The following is a 17,584-nucleotide window of genomic DNA, read 5'->3' as shown; positions in this document are numbered from 1 at the left end:
GGTATAAGCTGCCAAAAAAAAAAAAAATCATGTTAGTAAATCACAACCAAATGATTTAAAACATCTAGTAAAATGTTTGTCCATTTCCTACAAATGTTCCAGGAAAGAAAAAAAGAGTTCGACTCGGGACAATGTTTTTGGAAAAGTTGACACTGGACAGCGCACACGGATTAGATGTGACTTGTGGAAACATTATGCATAGTAGACTGGAAGAATCCATAAAGAGAATCAAAAACTAAGGGAGCCTTTCCCACACGTCCTCCAAAACAGGTACGCTTATGTAAGCGATCGGTTCACATTATTTACCACTGCGCAGGGGCGGTGGCAAGGGGTTAGCTATGGGGCTATAGCCCTCCCCCCCCCCCCCCCTACCTCCCCAATGGAGTATCATGTTACACTGGACAAAATGACTTCAGAAATCAGCAAATACATAACTTCAACAGATTCAACCATTTTTATGATTATATAGCAATATAGGTTGCAATGTATTTCAAACACATTTTAACAAAAGAATAAGAGCAGCAAATAGCTTACTATCTAAACCAATAAATATCATTTAACTTAAAAAGGGCATCTTATTATTTATTAATATACACTGGATGATTATTGATGTACGAATACCACTTACAATAATCAAGGAAGCTAAATAGGCCTATGCTGGGTATGCCTACCAACACAAACTGCTGACCCCAGACAAAAAAATTCGAAATTGCCAGACATCTGGGACAAATCGTATTATTTTCACGAGCACACACATTCTGTAGACATGTTACCAAAAACTTCTTTAAGCAACACCAAATTTTAACAATTTGTCGGTGGAGGACCCCAACTCTCGTTTAGTTAAGGGATATTCCATTCCCCCAAAACCCCCCTTGACCGACTTCTAGGATCACCCCTGCCCCTGCGCATAAAGATATAGCGAGAGTGAATCGGAAACAGGTAGGCAACAACAGATCGCATGGTAAACTAAATACTCATCACAGATTGAACCGTGTTTGATTCATGACAGAATAACTAATTTTCATAACGTGCACACGAGGAATGAACACAATCCATGCCAAGTAGTAGCAACACATTTTCAGTACCACTTTTCTGTAAATGTACGGGCAGGTATAATCGATGATTTAATTATTGGGCCTTATGTTTTACCTGCATGATGGATTCCTAACAATTACCGAAACTATCTAGAGGAGACATTGCTAACACCTTCATTGGAAAATGTTCCATTAGCCATATTTCACAACACATGGTTCCTCCATGGCGGTGCTCCACCTCACACTGGTCACACAGTATGGAGGTTTTGAATGGACGATTTCTAGGACAATGCATAGGATGTTTTTGTGCACATTGATGGCCAGCATGCAGTCCTGATTTAAATCCACTGGATTTTTTTCCTTTTCGGGCCCTATGAAGGGAATTACTTATGTCCAGAAAGTAAATAGTGTGGATGAACTTACACAGAGGATATTCAATGCTACCAATACCGTGAAGGCAAATGAGCACACGTGTGAATGAGTGTGACAAGACTGGGTTTGCCATCATGAAGCACGTGTTGAAATGAATGGCGGGCATTTTGAACACTGGTGTAACACTAAACAATGTAATGTGGGTTTCATTACAGTACTTTTGTAGCAAAGGGAAACAACCTGAATTTAATTTTCATTGCAGTTTTATTGTAAAATGAGAAAACAGTTGATTGTAATTAATGCACAACAAATTATAATTGGTTCATTTTGTACTACGGGAAACACATTTTATTTTATGTAGCTTTTCTTTACTACCATGACCTCCTTTATGGTAATGTTGTAAAAGAGAAAACATCTGGTTGTACTTAATTCATTGGTTATGTAAAATGGATTATATGTTGTCAACCACCCAGTGACTGTTTAAACTGCTTGTTTCGGTAGTATTTTAATACCTAGACACCACGCAGCATTCTTGTACACGTCCAATGCTTACATTGCTCTGCTTCATCCATTACCTTTCTCTGACCACTGTGTCAATGTCTGTAATAGACAAGAAACGCTGTATGCCGTCAGATGACAATGTAAACAGAAGTGCATCAACTATCAAACCCACAAATATCTGCCTTTTAGGAGTACAAAAATAAAGAATGTGATACAGTGATATCTCAATAGATTTTTTTTGTCAAGCACAATGACATGTACCTGCTGTATAATTATGGCAGCTTCTATCATTTACACCCTGTATAAGTGTGACTGGATGGTGGCCTAAGGACTTTGTGCCCTGATTAGGAGGTACCATTTGTTAGGGTCTATTATGATGAACCAAATGATGTAAAAATTCATAACGAATGTTAAAATTAGTATTGAGGTCAAGTAATGTTTCTTCTTCCTTCTTTTCATTAAAAAAAGAGGGAGGGGGGTGAGCACCTACACCGTGTAGATTAATGTAGTGCGAAATCTTTCTCTCCTTGCTACAAGGAAGAACCTACGAGGGTAAGTCAATTATTATACACAAAGTAGTTATAAAATTTTATTGTAATCAAACAGGAGACTTAACAAGAACATCATTTTTCGACATAGCCTCCTTGCGTTTCAACACACTTGGTCCATTGTTGTATACGCCTCCTGATTCCCTCATAAAAGAAGGTTCTCAGTTGAGCTGTGAACCGGGAATGCACCGCTTCTTTCACTGCTTCATCCGAAGCAAATCGACGGCCCCTTAATGCCTGTTAGATTGGACCAAACAAGTGATAGTCAGAACGGGCAAGATCAGGATTATATGGAGGATGATCCAGTACTTCAAATTTGAGTTTCTGGGGCGTTTCAGCAGTGTGGGCAGCAGTATTCAGAAGGGTTTTGTCGTGCAACAACACAACACCTTTTGACAGCAATCCTCAGCATTTGGGCATTTGCTTCGAACTGCAGGCTTTAGCCTGGCAGTAAACATCTCACTACAATGTACATTGTTTATTGTTGTGCCCCTTTCCCCATAATGTTCCAGTATTGGGCCTTGTGCGTCAAAAAAAACAGTAAGCATCAGTTTTCCTGCAGACGGTTGTCTCTTGAACTTTTTCTTGCTTGGCGAATTTGGTTGTTTCCATTCCACACTCTGCTGTTTACTTTCCGGCTTGTAATGATGGATCCATGTTTCGTCACCAATAAAGATCTTGTCTAAGAAGTTGTTCCCTTCATTACCATAGCAATCCAAATATTTTTTGCAGGTGTCCAACCGCATTCGTTTAGGCAACTGTGTGAGTTAATTTGGGACCCATTTGGCACAAACTTTATGAAACGTAAGTCTGTTGCGGATGATTACATAGGCAGGACTGTGAATAATTTGCAGATGATGTGCCACTTCATCAATAGTTAATCGTCTATCTAAGAGAATCATTTCACATGAATGCTCAGTGGTTTCTTCATTTGTGGCGGTAAACGGTTGTTCGGCTCCTTCATCGTGTATAACACTTGTGCGACCATTTCAGAATTTTTTCAATCCATTCCTAGACACTCCGTTGTGGCAAAACACTATTCTCATACTGTACTGAAAGTCTTCAATGAATTTCAGCCCGATACGCCTTCTGACCACAATAAAAGCATCACTGAACGTTGCTCTTCTTTGGTGCAAATAGACAGCAGAGCAGCCAATGAACAAAGTATGCGTCATCAATGTAAAATGACAGTACTACCAAAATAAACAAAAATATAACTAAATTGTGGATAACAATTGATTTACCCATGTATCTAATAGTAATTAAACCCTTTTTTCTCTGCAGAGACACAATTCTTTTCCTTTTTCCCCTGCTACAGACACTGGCTACTTTTTGGCTGGAATTGCTCAGAAGGGAGAGTCCTCCAGAAATGGTAATGCTAACAGTAATCAAAATGCTTGAAGAAAAGGAACATCCTCTATGAGAGGTAAGTTATTATTTACTGATGTTGGTGCCTTAACAAGTGTAGATTAAGGTTTTTATGTGAATAAATGATTAGGTCTCTCCAACAACAAATTACATAAGAAGTTCTTATGTTGTATAAGTTAAAATGGGTTTTGTATATTTCATCTGCTACGTGACAAAACTGGGTTTTACTGTTTTATACTGGGTGGCAGTAATATTAATTGGTATGGATTTTCGGGGGAGGTTAATTTAACTTACTTCACGTAGTTACATTAATTGCTTAACCTGGTTTAACTAAAAGATTAATGATTAAGCATGACATGCTAACAGCTAATTGGCTCTCTTTGCAGTGTAGTCCACAGAAGTAGTGAAACAATGTCAGTACAAATAGTTTATGATCAGGCTTATTACAGTTTTACCACACTTAATGAAATCAAGGAAAATAATCAGTTTCTGAGCTTAAACATATTTTCTTCAATTCCTTTTACTTAAACTTTCATGTTAATTATGTCTGCTTTTTAAAAGGCACACGTTCCTGATACATAAGGTAAACATATGCATTTTTTTTCTTGCTATTATCATTTCTTATTATTTTCCTCATCAGTACTATCATTTTAATTTTATTTTCTAAATTCACATAACCACTTGAGTCTTACGGAGAGCATGTTGTTTGTGAGCTGTTTGCATCATCATAGCTGTTTCCGCTATGTTCTTGACAAGTAACGGAAACAGATGTGATGATTAAAACAACGCACAAACAACATGCTCTCAGTAAAACTCAAGTGTACAAACAATTTTCTCAGTTCAAAATCAGAGAAATGGCCACTGAAGATCTGCCTCATTCCAATCGCCCTTCGACTGCTCGAAGCGAGGACAATGTCAGCAAAATGTGTGATCTGATTAACAAAGATCTATGCAGGCAACTGACCAATTTGAGGACATGCCAGGGTTGTCCTGGAGCTCAATTCAGTGCATTTTGACTGTTGATTTGGGGAGGTGTAAAGAGGCAGCAAAGTCTGTGCTGAAAATTATCACCACAGATCAAAAGGATCATCACGTTTAAGCCTGTCACAAACTGAAGGATACATTCAAAGACGATCTAAACTTTTTCAACAAAATCATCACAGGTGATGAGAAACAGTGCTATCGGTATGATCCAGATAGTACGCAATAGTTAATTCTATGGAAGTTAACTGGCCCACATTGTCCAGAAAAAGCTCGGCAAGTGAAATCGAACGTAAAGACACTGTCAATTTTTTTTTTACATCAAATGGATTGCACACTCGTAATTTGTCCCTCAATACCATACAGTGAACACCAACTCTATATGGAAGTTATGAAAAGTCTGCACAGGAGTTTGGTGTGAAAACGTCCAACTTTGTGGGATTCCAGTAATTGGTCCCTGCATCTTGTCAACACTAACACACACACACACAGCTCTCAGTGTTCACCAGTTTTTGTCCTCAGCAAAGACGACTACCTTCACCCCGTGCCTTATTCGCCAGATTTACCACCCTCTGACTTCTTCCTGTTCCTGAGGGTAAAAAGAGACTCGAAAGGGAAGTTTTCTGCCGATATCAAAGATGTACGACGCAGTGTCACGAAGGTATTAGCACTTCACAAAGAGGACGAATTTAAAAGGTACTGCCAACACTGGAATGAACATTTGGACAAGTGCATTAATGCTAATGGAGTGTACTTAGGAGGAGGTCAAGGTTGTGTTTGACAAACAATAAAGTAAATGCTTTCTACAAAGAAATTCCAGTGATTTTGGGGTGTCCCCCCCCCCCTTTTATATTCACTAGTCCCACCCACCCCCACCGTGTCACATAGAACTCCTAGAAACAGCTTCCTGAAAATGTTTATGCACCCTTCTAAATGTGAATTATTACTGCCAACACTAAGGCACTGTTTCTCACCTGAAATCTTGGTTGCGGTGGGAGATTGCTAAGAAATACGGCTAGGGATATAAGTCAGGTCAAATGGCAACAACGTGGTTGAAGATAAGTTGGGAGACACTACAAATGTGGATACCACACTAAGAATGTTTACAATTTGAGCAGGAAAAACTTTGTGATTACTGAAAAGAACAGACCGCTTCCCATATACTCCATTCTACATTACACAAAATGTAATCAATGTGAGTGTGTGTGTGTGTGTGTGTGTGTGTGTGTTTGGGGCTGACAGATGAAAATGTAATTTCACTGATTAGCAAGGACACTGCAATGGGGTTTGTCACTGAGTGAACACTATTTGATCATGTGGTGCAATACAGTGCTATTTTTCCCCATTCTGTTTTGTCAGCTTTTTGGAACAGCAGATCTAGTGCTGTCCATTGCTTTATTGTGATCTTGTCCCCTTGTGACTATTTGGTACAAAATGACAATTCCTCTTCTTAGTACTATCGAGGCTTAGGACTATTATTACATATCTTATTGTAATCATTATTAAATGTGATATATGATACCAATATGGATAATGTTGAAATTATCACCTGTTCTTCTGGTACCTGTGGGCTAGTTTATATCAAATCGCCAAAAGATTTTGACATCAAAGTGTCAGGTATTTATTATTTTTTATTTAAAGTATATACACACAGAGTAAACAAAAAGTAGGCCTAATAAATTTAATATTCTGTTGAAGCACAGGTTATTTGTTTTTCAAATAACAAGAGAAGCATTTTTTGAGATTGCCATGAAACTTCAAAACTACTGTTGCTAGAAATCTGAAACTGATGTTAACATAAATGACTTAGATTGAAATAAATTCACCGAATCCAAGTAACTTGACATCAGTTGTTACAATACGGATGTCCTACCAGATGGTCACATGATAATTTGTGCCGGACGGAGACTCGAACCCAGTTTTCCCACTTATCACATGTGCTCGCCTCAGGATTAGGCTGTCTGTACTTGCCTCCCAGACCGACCAGCACCTATGGTGTCGGGATGAGGACAACGTAACGCATAGAAGTTTGTGTCGATCCAAGAGGTGTGCACAGATAGCTTCATTCTAAGGCAACCGCTCACGATAAGCAAGGTATCTGGGTTCGAGTCCCAGTTCGGTGCAAATTTTCAAATGTCACCAACAGGTAAAACATTAGTACCTAAAATAGCTGACACCAAGTAATTCACATTCAGTTAATTTATTTTGATCTGAATTCAAGTGGCTGTTAATCATTATTAACGTAATACTCCATATTGGTGCAGGCCCTAGATTATAATGAATAGGTCTCTATTCTCTACAGTCTTATTCCCACTAATGCAGGCATACAGAATTAAGCTGCAGGCATTCAGTGATGAAAGTAAGACTACAGTATAGGAACGCAGTGTTTGGATCGGCCCAGGAGGTGTGAACAGATAGCCTAATGGTAAGAGGACCCCTTGCAATAAGCGGGAAATCCGGGTTCGAGTCCCAGTCTGGCACATATTTTCAGATAACACCAGAAGGTACAACATCTGTACCTAATACAATGGTACCAAGTTATTCCTATTTAGCGAATTAATTTCAAACAGTTGTCAATCACCATCAACATAAATAATGTAAATGTCTTGGTTTGAGCTTTGATTAGAAATCTAAAGTGATGCTCAATTTTTTTTTTTTTAAGTTTGGTAAGTGTCAAAAACAATCCTTTTGTTTACATACAATCGGTTAAATTTCAAGATAAAGAAAGCAAGGGTACTTGAGATACAATGTTAAGACCATTCTATTATGTACATTTTAAGTTGTTTAAGTAACAAGCCGGGAAATGATGACTTTTCTTCAGGACTGATAACCTCACTGTTTGGTCCCCTCTCCCAAATCGACCAACCAACAACTTTCCTCCAGAAGCAAAGCTATGGTATTAGTCTTACTAAGAACTGAACTACATGTTTATCAATCCTATATATATAGTATGAATATGATGATATATTTAAGTAATAAAAGTTACCCATCGTAGAAACAAAGGCTAACAATGACTTTAATGAACATCATTTGCATGTTGTTTGGAAAGGTTTAAGCAATCCTTTTCTCCCACAAGAGAATAAAAATGAATAAAATAAGATTACACAAAGCAGTCACTTGAGCTATGTTACCTGAAGTCTCATTTGTAAGATGCCTTTCGTTTGGATTTTACAACAAATTGTAAACAAGAACAAAGAAAGTGGTTATTATGATATTTTATCAAAAATCAAAGTACAGACTCTCCCAGTGGCCGTACTGGGCTCAGCTTACCCTAGAATACAACCAGTTAAGATTTGTAAGATATTTCAAGATATAGATAAGGAAAAACAATGAAGCAGTTGATCCTTTTGGGCACAGAACACAAACTTTTCATTTCTTTGAATGTTGGCAAGCAACATACCATCAACTTTGAAAAACTGTAGGCTACTCTCGGTTCAAGCAGATGCAATCAATCGAGTTTCAATGACACATTTTCTGTAGAAGTCTTCTGTTTAGGAATGGTCTATGGTCTGTGCACCTGATTTCTGATTCACAGCATATGGCTTAATTGCAACCTAAAATTCACACATTGGAATGAGAGAAGGGAAGCCCCTTGGATGATTTCTGAATCGCTTGGTTCTGATGGTATTCCTTTGTTCAAAACAGATTCCGACAATGGTTTCTTGAGCTATTATTGCACAGCTGTTTGTGTGTCATAATTTCATTTTCAAATCAACATTGCATTAGCAGAAAGTCTGTTGTCACTGGCCCATAAATATGCTATAAGCACTTTTACAATTTGTTATGAGAAGACAGTGAATTCTGCTTCATTATTGTTGAAGTCTTGTGAATGCTGCCATTTTAAGATAGGCTGTTGAATGGAAAACATTAAATATAAGTGTTGCATTTTATGCATTCTAAAATGTCTATGTGTAATAGGACTACATGTATCCGAGTTCAGTATTATCCTCATTGCAGTATGCAACCGAAGGATGCATTGTGGATTGGCAGACGGTCCACCGGTAAGACTGAATTTCATACATCAAAGCACAAATGAGTAATTTGAAGCAAAATTATAGGTTATGAGAACTTGTGAGTCATCTTGTATCATAAGAAAACTGATTGCCCCTTAATAACATTATGGACCGATGACCTCAGCAGTTTGGTCTCATAAGACCTTACCACAAATTTCCAAAAAATCTCTCCAATAACATAACAGGTAACTATCATCTAAAGGTAGAATAGAAGCTACACCAAAACTTCCACTCCTCATTATTGATGATCCCTCGTAACTTAAGAAAAATCAATGTAGTGCAGTAGACTTGTACATTTAAAAATCAATTCCCCTTTCTACTCATCCTCTCCTCACCTTTACATTTTATCAAAGGCAAACAGAAATACGGCAGCAATACATTTTTCTTAGAAAAATAAAAAGTGTGTTTTTGAGATTTTCAAATAGATTTTCTCTTCGATTTTTGCAAGGAAAATTTAATGTCACAGTAATTAACGCATATTTCAGGTGCTTTCAACTGACAAGAGTCAGCTATCTAGCTTCAATAGTTATAGAGCTATATGCAGAAATATTACTCAAAAGGTTTGGAAAATCACGCAGTTTCTCACGATTTCGAAGAAAAAAGTCTAGCATAGGGAAACGCTGCTGGAATTCGCGGTGTTTGTTAACTACCTGGGTATGGTCAGATGTTCAAAAAATCTGACACAACTGAGACATCAAGGTCCAAAACTTAATCAAATTTGTCTGATATAGTATAGACTACGCTGGGTACAAAATTAAGGCAGTGGAAGAAGCGTTAGAGTAGTGGTATGAGTGAGATGAAGTTCAAATGTATATTATGAGCTTCAATTACGGCAAAACTGAAAGCATCTGTCTGTCTGCCAACGCTTACGCATTTTTCAATGTAACGTGACGTACCTAACATAGTTTCAAAAATAAACGAATAACAAGGATGATAAATACTTGCATCGCATTACATGCTCATTCTTCAAGTTACTGTACTATTTGTTCAAAGGCCTTGATTAACAGCAAAAGTAGTACACTAGTGATGTACAACCACTTACAGCCATGTATTAAAATGTGCAAAAACTGCAGATCTTCGGTAACGTTTTTTGAATTCAAATCATGCATGACTGAACACAGTATTATTAATTTGTTTTTGTTTGTAACCAGCAACAAACATATCGCTCCACATATTATTACGGATTTACGGAATAACTCTAAAACAAATGAATAAAGCCCAAAGCTACCAACGTACTACGTAGCTTTGGCGACAAAAACCAAATTATTGCTTACCCAACAGCTGCAGGCAGATCAAAATCGCGAAAGTATCACTACACCCTCCTCAATATCACAAATTTCTTTTTTTTTAAGTTGTTTCAAACATTAATTCTATTTCTAAAGGCGTTTAAATTACGTGAACCTGTTGTATCTTCATTTTAGTTCATCGAAAATCACTGTCTCACTGACATGGAAGTGAGAATTTTTTTATATCGAGACTGCTTTTTCAAATTCTTTCGATCGCCCATTTGCTGCATCAGTCATTGCTAGAATCCCGAAAATCTGTTTCGTTTACGCATGTCAGTGTAACTTCCTGTGTGTATAGAGTGAGTCATGCATTTCAAACGTTCACAGTGGTTTGCAGACTGCGGTGCAGAGAATTAATTCAACACTGGTCACTGTGTACTCTAAACACTCACGATTTATGTCCGATGCGCGACTGTTTGATCAGGAGCGTCAAAGTAATTCTCCTGTGGCAGAATTGCTTGCAGTAGAAACATCATTTTCAGAAGGCGAAATGTTTAGTTCAAGTTGCGTCGATCGTGGTGTCACCAGCAATCCACTTTTTCTGTTTGTCTGTCCACTCGGTCATGCATAAATAAATCCATAGAAAAAAGTGAACAGTGAGATGAATGAGGTGCACAGAAAACTAATATAGGTGAACTTGAAAGACGTAATCATGTTAGATAAATCCTTGCATACCAGCCATGGCTTTCATGTAAGTTACAACGGTAAATCGTTATTGACTAAAAGAAGTCTGTCACTTAGTTAACATGGGTTGGAGGCACAGCATGAAAGCAGCTCAAAGTATTTTGGACTATTGGGTTATTAAGAAAGCTTTGAATCCTTACTAAAAGGCTGAACAATATTTTGGGGGATGTAGATTGTACCATAAAAAAATGATACAGAACTAAACTATCGACCTACTTTCAAATAACTTCCGGGAATTCAGCCAGGTAACACTTGGTTAGGAGGAAGGATGATGGATCATTGGGACATGCAGTCTACAGGAAACGTACTCACACCGATTTGTACTTACAAGCTAATAGTTGTCACCATTCGGCTCAGCGTGAAGGGGTACTTCGTACCTTGGTACACAGGGCACATGTCGTTTCTGACGCTGAGACTTTGCCAACTGAGCTGTCCCATCTTGAAGTTACATTTCGTCAAAATGGCTATAGTGATAGACAGATTGAACGTGCGTTGCGCTATCGACCAACTGTACATCGGGTGATTGATGATAATTCTGAGTCAACACCTAAGTCTACTGCCTTTTTGCCTTACGTAGGAAACACGTCCAATAAGATCGGTCGTATTTTACGGAAATACGATGTGAAATGTGTTTTCCGACCTCCATCTAAAATTAGAGCACTTTTGAGTTCCGTTAAGGATGATCTTGGATTGCGTAAGGCAGGTGTGTATCGTATTCCCTGTAGCTGCGGTATGGCATATATTGGTCAAACTATCAGGACCGTGGAGGACAGATGTACTGAGCATAAACGGCACACACGATTACAGCAGCCAAATAGATCTGCTATTGCCGAACATTGCTTGGATACTGGTCACCCCATGTTATATAATAACACCGAGATATTGGCATGCACGTCCAGCTATTGGGACAGTGTCATTAAGGAGGCAGTTGAGATTAAACTAGCGAGCAACCTCGTTAACAGGGATGGAGGTTTCTGTTTAAACTCTGTTTGGAATCCGGCTCTCTCCCTTGTCAAAAAACAGAGGAACAGAGTCAATGCTGCCTCACCTGTGAATTCATAGTCTCACTATCGATAGCTCTGACTTTGGTCATCTTTGGTGGCACTAGTGTTCAGTGTGTGTGTTATCTTTCCTGCTTCTGTCGCAGAACCGAGGTATTAAATTTGCATGCACGCCGCCTGTCCGTTGCAGTTTGCCTTGAAAATGGCGGGGTGTTCTCCCGCCGAAATATCGGCGGTCGCTGAAAGTGTTACCTGGCTGAATTCCCGGAAGTTATTTGAAATTTGTATACGCCAGGAGAAACTCAGGTCTCATATCGACCTACTATAAATATAAATCTATCCAGGCGATAGCAGTGTCACCTGCCGAGGAATAACGTAGTCCAGCACATGCACGGTATATGTTGTATCGGTGAGCATGCTGTCTGTGTGTACAATGGGGAAGGTACATGATCTATCTGAGATTGGGCGAGGGCAGACTGTAACGGCCTGGAGGCTTGGCACGAGCATTTCGGAAACAGCACAGCTTGTCAGGTGTTCAAGCAGTGCTGTGATTAGTGTCTTCAACATGTGGCGAAACCGAGGTGGAACCAAGTCCAGATGTCAGAGGGTTGGGTGGCCACCCCTCATTACAGATGTTGGACATTGTAGGCTGAGTAGACTCGTAAAACAGGACAGGTAGCAACCTGTGCCATCGGACGTTAATCTGAGTAGAGTACATGTGTGTCTGAACACAGAGAAGACGGAACACTCCTAACGAAGGGCCTCTGCAGCTGACGGCCCTGGCAAGTGCCAATGTTAACATTATAATGTCGGTAACTACGACTGAAATGGACTCGTGACCATCGGCACTGGACGTTGGGGTAGTGGAAGAGCATTGCACAGTGTGATGAATCCCAGTCTTTCAGGGAACAGCTCCTTGACACCCATACTTCAGGATGGATACAAGCTGGTGGCAACTACATTGTGCTCTGGGGAACTTTCATGTAAACATCCATGGGTCCAGTGGAGCTTGTGGAAGGCACCATGAGGGACAAGGAGTATTGTACACTCGTTGCAGACCACATAGTTCATGATGTTCATGTTTCCTGATGGCAGTGGCATTTTTCAGCAAGATAATGCACCATGTCACAATGAAAAGAGTGTGATCGAGTGTTTCAAGGAATACAGTGGCGAGGCCCAATTGATGTGCTGGCCCCCCAACTCTCGAGATGTGAACCCGATCAAACGCATCTGGGATGTGACTGAAACTGGAATCAGAGCTCATCACCCGAGGTGAAGTGTGTGCAGATGTGGTACCAATCAGCCATTTGGCAGGTGGTCATAATGGTTTGGCTGATCAGTGTCTGTAGGTTAGAAACAAGAGCAGGCCTAGCACCAATCATTGTGGCACTCCATGTGTTATGTTCCTCAATTCTGAAGTTATTTTCAAGCCTGAGGTACAGTCTGTTCCTGTCATGAAGGTAAGGTCCCATCCATGCAAGAGAGACACCATTAATGCTGTAATGCTTTATTTTGCAAAGTATAACTTTGTGTTCCACACAATCAAAGGGTTTGGTTGGGTCACAGAATATGACAATAAGATTTTTTCTTGTTTAGCTCCGCTAGCTAAGACTTTATTTCGGAGGCCTTGTATTGCTTTGTGTGTGGATAATCCTAAACGCCAAACTGGGAGGCAGTTAACAAGTTCTCTTCAGTTAATTGAGTCCGTATTCTATCACATGCCATTCTCAATCACTTTTGAAAAGCCTGGAAGGAGTGATATAGTTCTGTAATTAAAAGTGATTTTCTGTGTTTGTCCAGTTTCTAGATTGGTGTGACAGCATATTTAAGTCCGTCAGGAAATATGCTCTGAGTGATTTACTGATTGTTCATAAAGATAATGCTCTCAAACTCAGCACAAGATGTCAAAACTGTTCTAGAAACACTACAGCAAAATTACTCATTTTTATGGCCTGATTAATTCCACAATCAAGTGATAATTAAATGGAAACCATAGCTGCAACCAGGCATTGACATAATTCATTGGGGACATGTTGAAAATGTGTGCCTTCACTGGGACTCAAACCCGGGACCTCCTCCTTACATGACAGACGCTCTATCCATCTGAGCCACCGAGGGCACAGAGAATAGTGCACCTGCAGGCACTTATCCCTTGCATGCTCCCTGTGAGATGCACATTCCCAACATGTCCACACCACTACATTCGTAGTGCCCCTAATAGATGTTTGCCCATCATTCTCATTACTCGTGGCAGATTAATCTACCAAGTCCCGTACAAGTTCGGGCATAGTGTGTGCGTTCACACAAGAAGGTCGAGGGCCGGGAAGCCATATTTTTTAACTATATATGACGTTAGTATCTGTTGCCAAAAGAACAGTTACCGTAGATGACCATGCAGCTTTGCTAGAATGAAATGATAATTAAATGTACACCCTAGCTGTAATCAGGCGTTGATATACTTCATTGGGGACATGTTGAAAATGTGTGCCTTCACTGGGACTCAAACCCGGGACCTCCTCCTTACATGACAGACGCTCTATCCATCTGAGCCACCGAGGGCACAGAGAATAGTGCACCTGCAGGCACTTACCCCTTGCATGCTCCCCGCGAGACGCACATTCCCAACATGGTTAACCCTTGTTTCTGTTCCCAAAGGCCAAGACCCATCTTTGGATGTGACCCTTTATTCTACTATTCCCTCCTTAAATTACAGACTGAAAAATCTGCACTCCTTACCCACCTTGCCCTTGACAAATAAACTGCCTCCCAAACTGCCATTCCCGACACCTGCTTACTCTCTTGAAAATCCTACCTCTCAGTCCCTTAATGTGCTAACACACTCAGTGTGGTTCTCCTTGAAGCCAGCCATAAACTTGAACAGAACCTCTCACCATCTTAAGAATCTGTGTAGCCAATTGCTCAAATACCTCAATAGTGGTGTCCAACTCCTACACCAATCACCAACTGGAATGTGTCCAATTTATTTCCAATGCTCTCCCACAGGGTGCTACCCTTGTTATGTACCATCAACACAACTTTGCTTTACACAAATACCCACATACACATGGTCTCTCTGTCCTAGAATGCCACCTCTTCCAACAGTTGCCTGACATTCTTTCTAAAACTTCCTTTATTGTCACACAAGCCGGCTCCGGCCCTACCCATTACTACTTCACGTTTGAGGACCAGACCTGCAAACAAATCAGAGGCAAAGCCATGGGGACCAGGGCACCCCATTCCTATGACAACCTTTTCATGGGTGCATGAAAGAGGCCTTCCCCAAGACCTATAAGCTCCCCCCCCCCCCACCCCCACCCTGGTTTGATACAGATATTCACCGACAACATCTTTGTGGTCCGGACTCGTGGTGAAGAACAATTTCTTCTCCTCTTCCTGCAAAAACTTAACTAATATTCCCAAATCAAATTCACCTGGTCTTTTTTTCAAACCCAAAGCAAATTCCTTTCATGCTGACTTCTGCCTCACTGAAGCTCACATCCAAACCTCAGTCCATATAAAACCAACAATACCTACACTTTATGAAAGCTGCCACCCTGTCTACATCAAATGCTCCCTTCCCTACAACCCAGGCATCTGCATCTACATCTAGAGAGATACTCCACAAGCCACCATATGGTGCATGGTGGAGGGTACACTGTACCACTGCTAATCATTTTGTTTCCTGTTTCACTCACAAATAGAGCAAGGGAAAAACGACTGTCTGTACGCCTTTGTATGAGCCCTAATTTCTCATATCTTATCTCTTTGGTCCTTACACGCAATGTATGTTGCTGGCAGTAGAACCATTCGGCACTCAGTCTCAAATGCAAGTTCTCTAAATTTTCACAATAGTATTTCTCGAAAAGAATGCTGCCTTCCCTCCAGGGATTCCCATTTGAGTTCCCAAAGCATTACCGCAGCACTTACGTGTTGTTCCAACCTACCAGTAACATATCCAGAAGACCATCTCTGAATTTCTTCAATGTCTTCCTTCAATCTGACCTGGTACAGGTCCCAAACACTTGAATAGTACTCAAGAATAGGTCACGCCAGCATCCTGTATGTGATTTCCATCACAGGTGAATCACTCTTTCCTAAAATTTTCCCAATAAACTGAAGTTGACCATTCGCCTTCCCTACCACAAACCTTATATGTTCATTCCATTTCATATTGCTTTGCAACATTATGACCAGATATTTAACTGACTGGGGTGTATCAAGCAGGTCACTAGTAATACTGTATCTGAACATTACAGGATTGTTCTTCCTACTCATCCTCATTAACTTACATTTTTCCACATTTAGGGCTAGCTGTCATTCATCACACCAAATAGAAATTTCATCTAAGTCATCTTGAATCTTCATGCAGTCATTCAGCTTTTACACTTTACTATACACTGCAGCATCATCAGCAGACAACAGCAGATTGATGCCCCTCCTGTCTGCCAAATCATTTATGTATATAGAAAACAATAGCAGTCTGATTACACTTCCCTGGGGCACTCATGACAATACTCTCATCTCTGATAAACACTCACATCTGCAGCAAAAATATCTGCTCCACCACAAAATTGGATTCTGTAGAAATGTTTGAACACGTGAGGCAATACTGACCCTACGACTTATCTTAGAAGAAAGATTAAGGAAATGCAAACCTACGTTTCTAGCATTTGCAGACTTAGAGAAACTTTTGACAATGTTGATTGGAATATTTTCTTTCAAATTCTGAAGGTGGCAGGGGTAAAATACAGGGAGCAAAAGGCTATTTACAATTTGTACAGAAAGCAGATGGCAGTTATAAGAGTGGAGGGGTATGAAAGGGAAGCAGTGGTTGGGAAGGGAGTGAGACAGGGTTGTAGCCTATCCCCGATGTTATTCAATCTGTATATTGAGCAAGCAATAAAGGAAACAAAAGAAAGGTTTAGCGTAGGTATTAAAATCCAAGGAGAAGAAATAAAAACTTCGAGGTTCGCTAATGACATTGTAATTCTGTCAGAGACAGAAAGGGACTTGGAAGAGCAGGTGAATGGAATGGGCAGTGTCTTGAAAGGAGGGTATAAGATGAACACCAAGAAAAGCAAAACGAGGATAATGGAATGTAGTCGAATTAAGTCAGGTGATGCTGAGGGAATTAGATTAGGAAATGAGATACTTAAAGTAGTAAAGGAGTTTTGCTATTTGGGGAGCAAAATAACTGATGATGGTCGAAGTAGAGAGGATATAAAATGTAGACTGGCAATGGCAAGGAAAGCGATTCTGAAGAAGAAAAATTTGTTAACATCGAGTATAGATTTAAATGTCAGGAAGTCATTTCTTAAAGTATTTGTATGGAGTGTAGCCATGTATGGAAGTGAAACGTGGACGATAAATAGTTTAGACAAGAAGAGAATAGAAGCTTTCTAAATGTGGTGCTACAGAAGAATGCTGAAGATTAGATGGGTAGATCACATAACTAATGAGGAGGTATCGAATAGAATTGGGGAGATGAGGAGCTTGTGGCACAACTTGACTAGAAGAAGGGATTGGTTGGTAGGACATGTTCTCAAACATCGAGGGATCACCAATTTAGTACTGGAGGACAGTGTGGAGGGTAAAAATCGTAGAGGGAGACCAAGAGATGAATATACTAAGCAGATTCAGAAGGATGTAGGCTGCAGTAGGTACTGGGAGATGAAGAAGCTTGCACAGGATAGAGTAGCATGGAGAGCTGCATCAAACCAGTCTCAAGACTGAAGACCACAACAACACCACAAAATCCCTCAACACTGACACTGACAGTCTCTCTCAGACTGTCCT

The 17,584-nt window shown here is 40.0% G+C and overlaps 1 long non-coding RNA gene across 3 annotated transcripts in view; it reads right to left on the bottom strand.

The window, feature by feature from the left end:
* LOC126213173 (uncharacterized) overlaps positions 1-17,584 on the bottom strand; it is a 382,402-nt gene that overhangs the window by 111,586 nt on the left and 253,232 nt on the right. Inside the window, exon 1 of one of the 3 annotated variants that reach the window (XR_007541097.1) lies at positions 9,860-10,006. The exons of the other annotated variants lie outside the window; for them this stretch is intronic. This is a non-coding gene — a long non-coding RNA (uncharacterized LOC126213173). Of the gene's footprint in view, positions 1-9,859; positions 10,007-17,584 lie in introns of those variants that run through there. 3 annotated transcript variants of the gene reach the window in all.

The sequence above is a fragment of the Schistocerca nitens genome, chromosome 11, assembly GCF_023898315.1.
Source record: "Schistocerca nitens isolate TAMUIC-IGC-003100 chromosome 11, iqSchNite1.1, whole genome shotgun sequence".
Taxonomy (NCBI): Eukaryota; Metazoa; Arthropoda; class Insecta; order Orthoptera; family Acrididae; genus Schistocerca; species Schistocerca nitens.
This window is presented reverse-complemented; position numbering and strand designations above follow the sequence as displayed.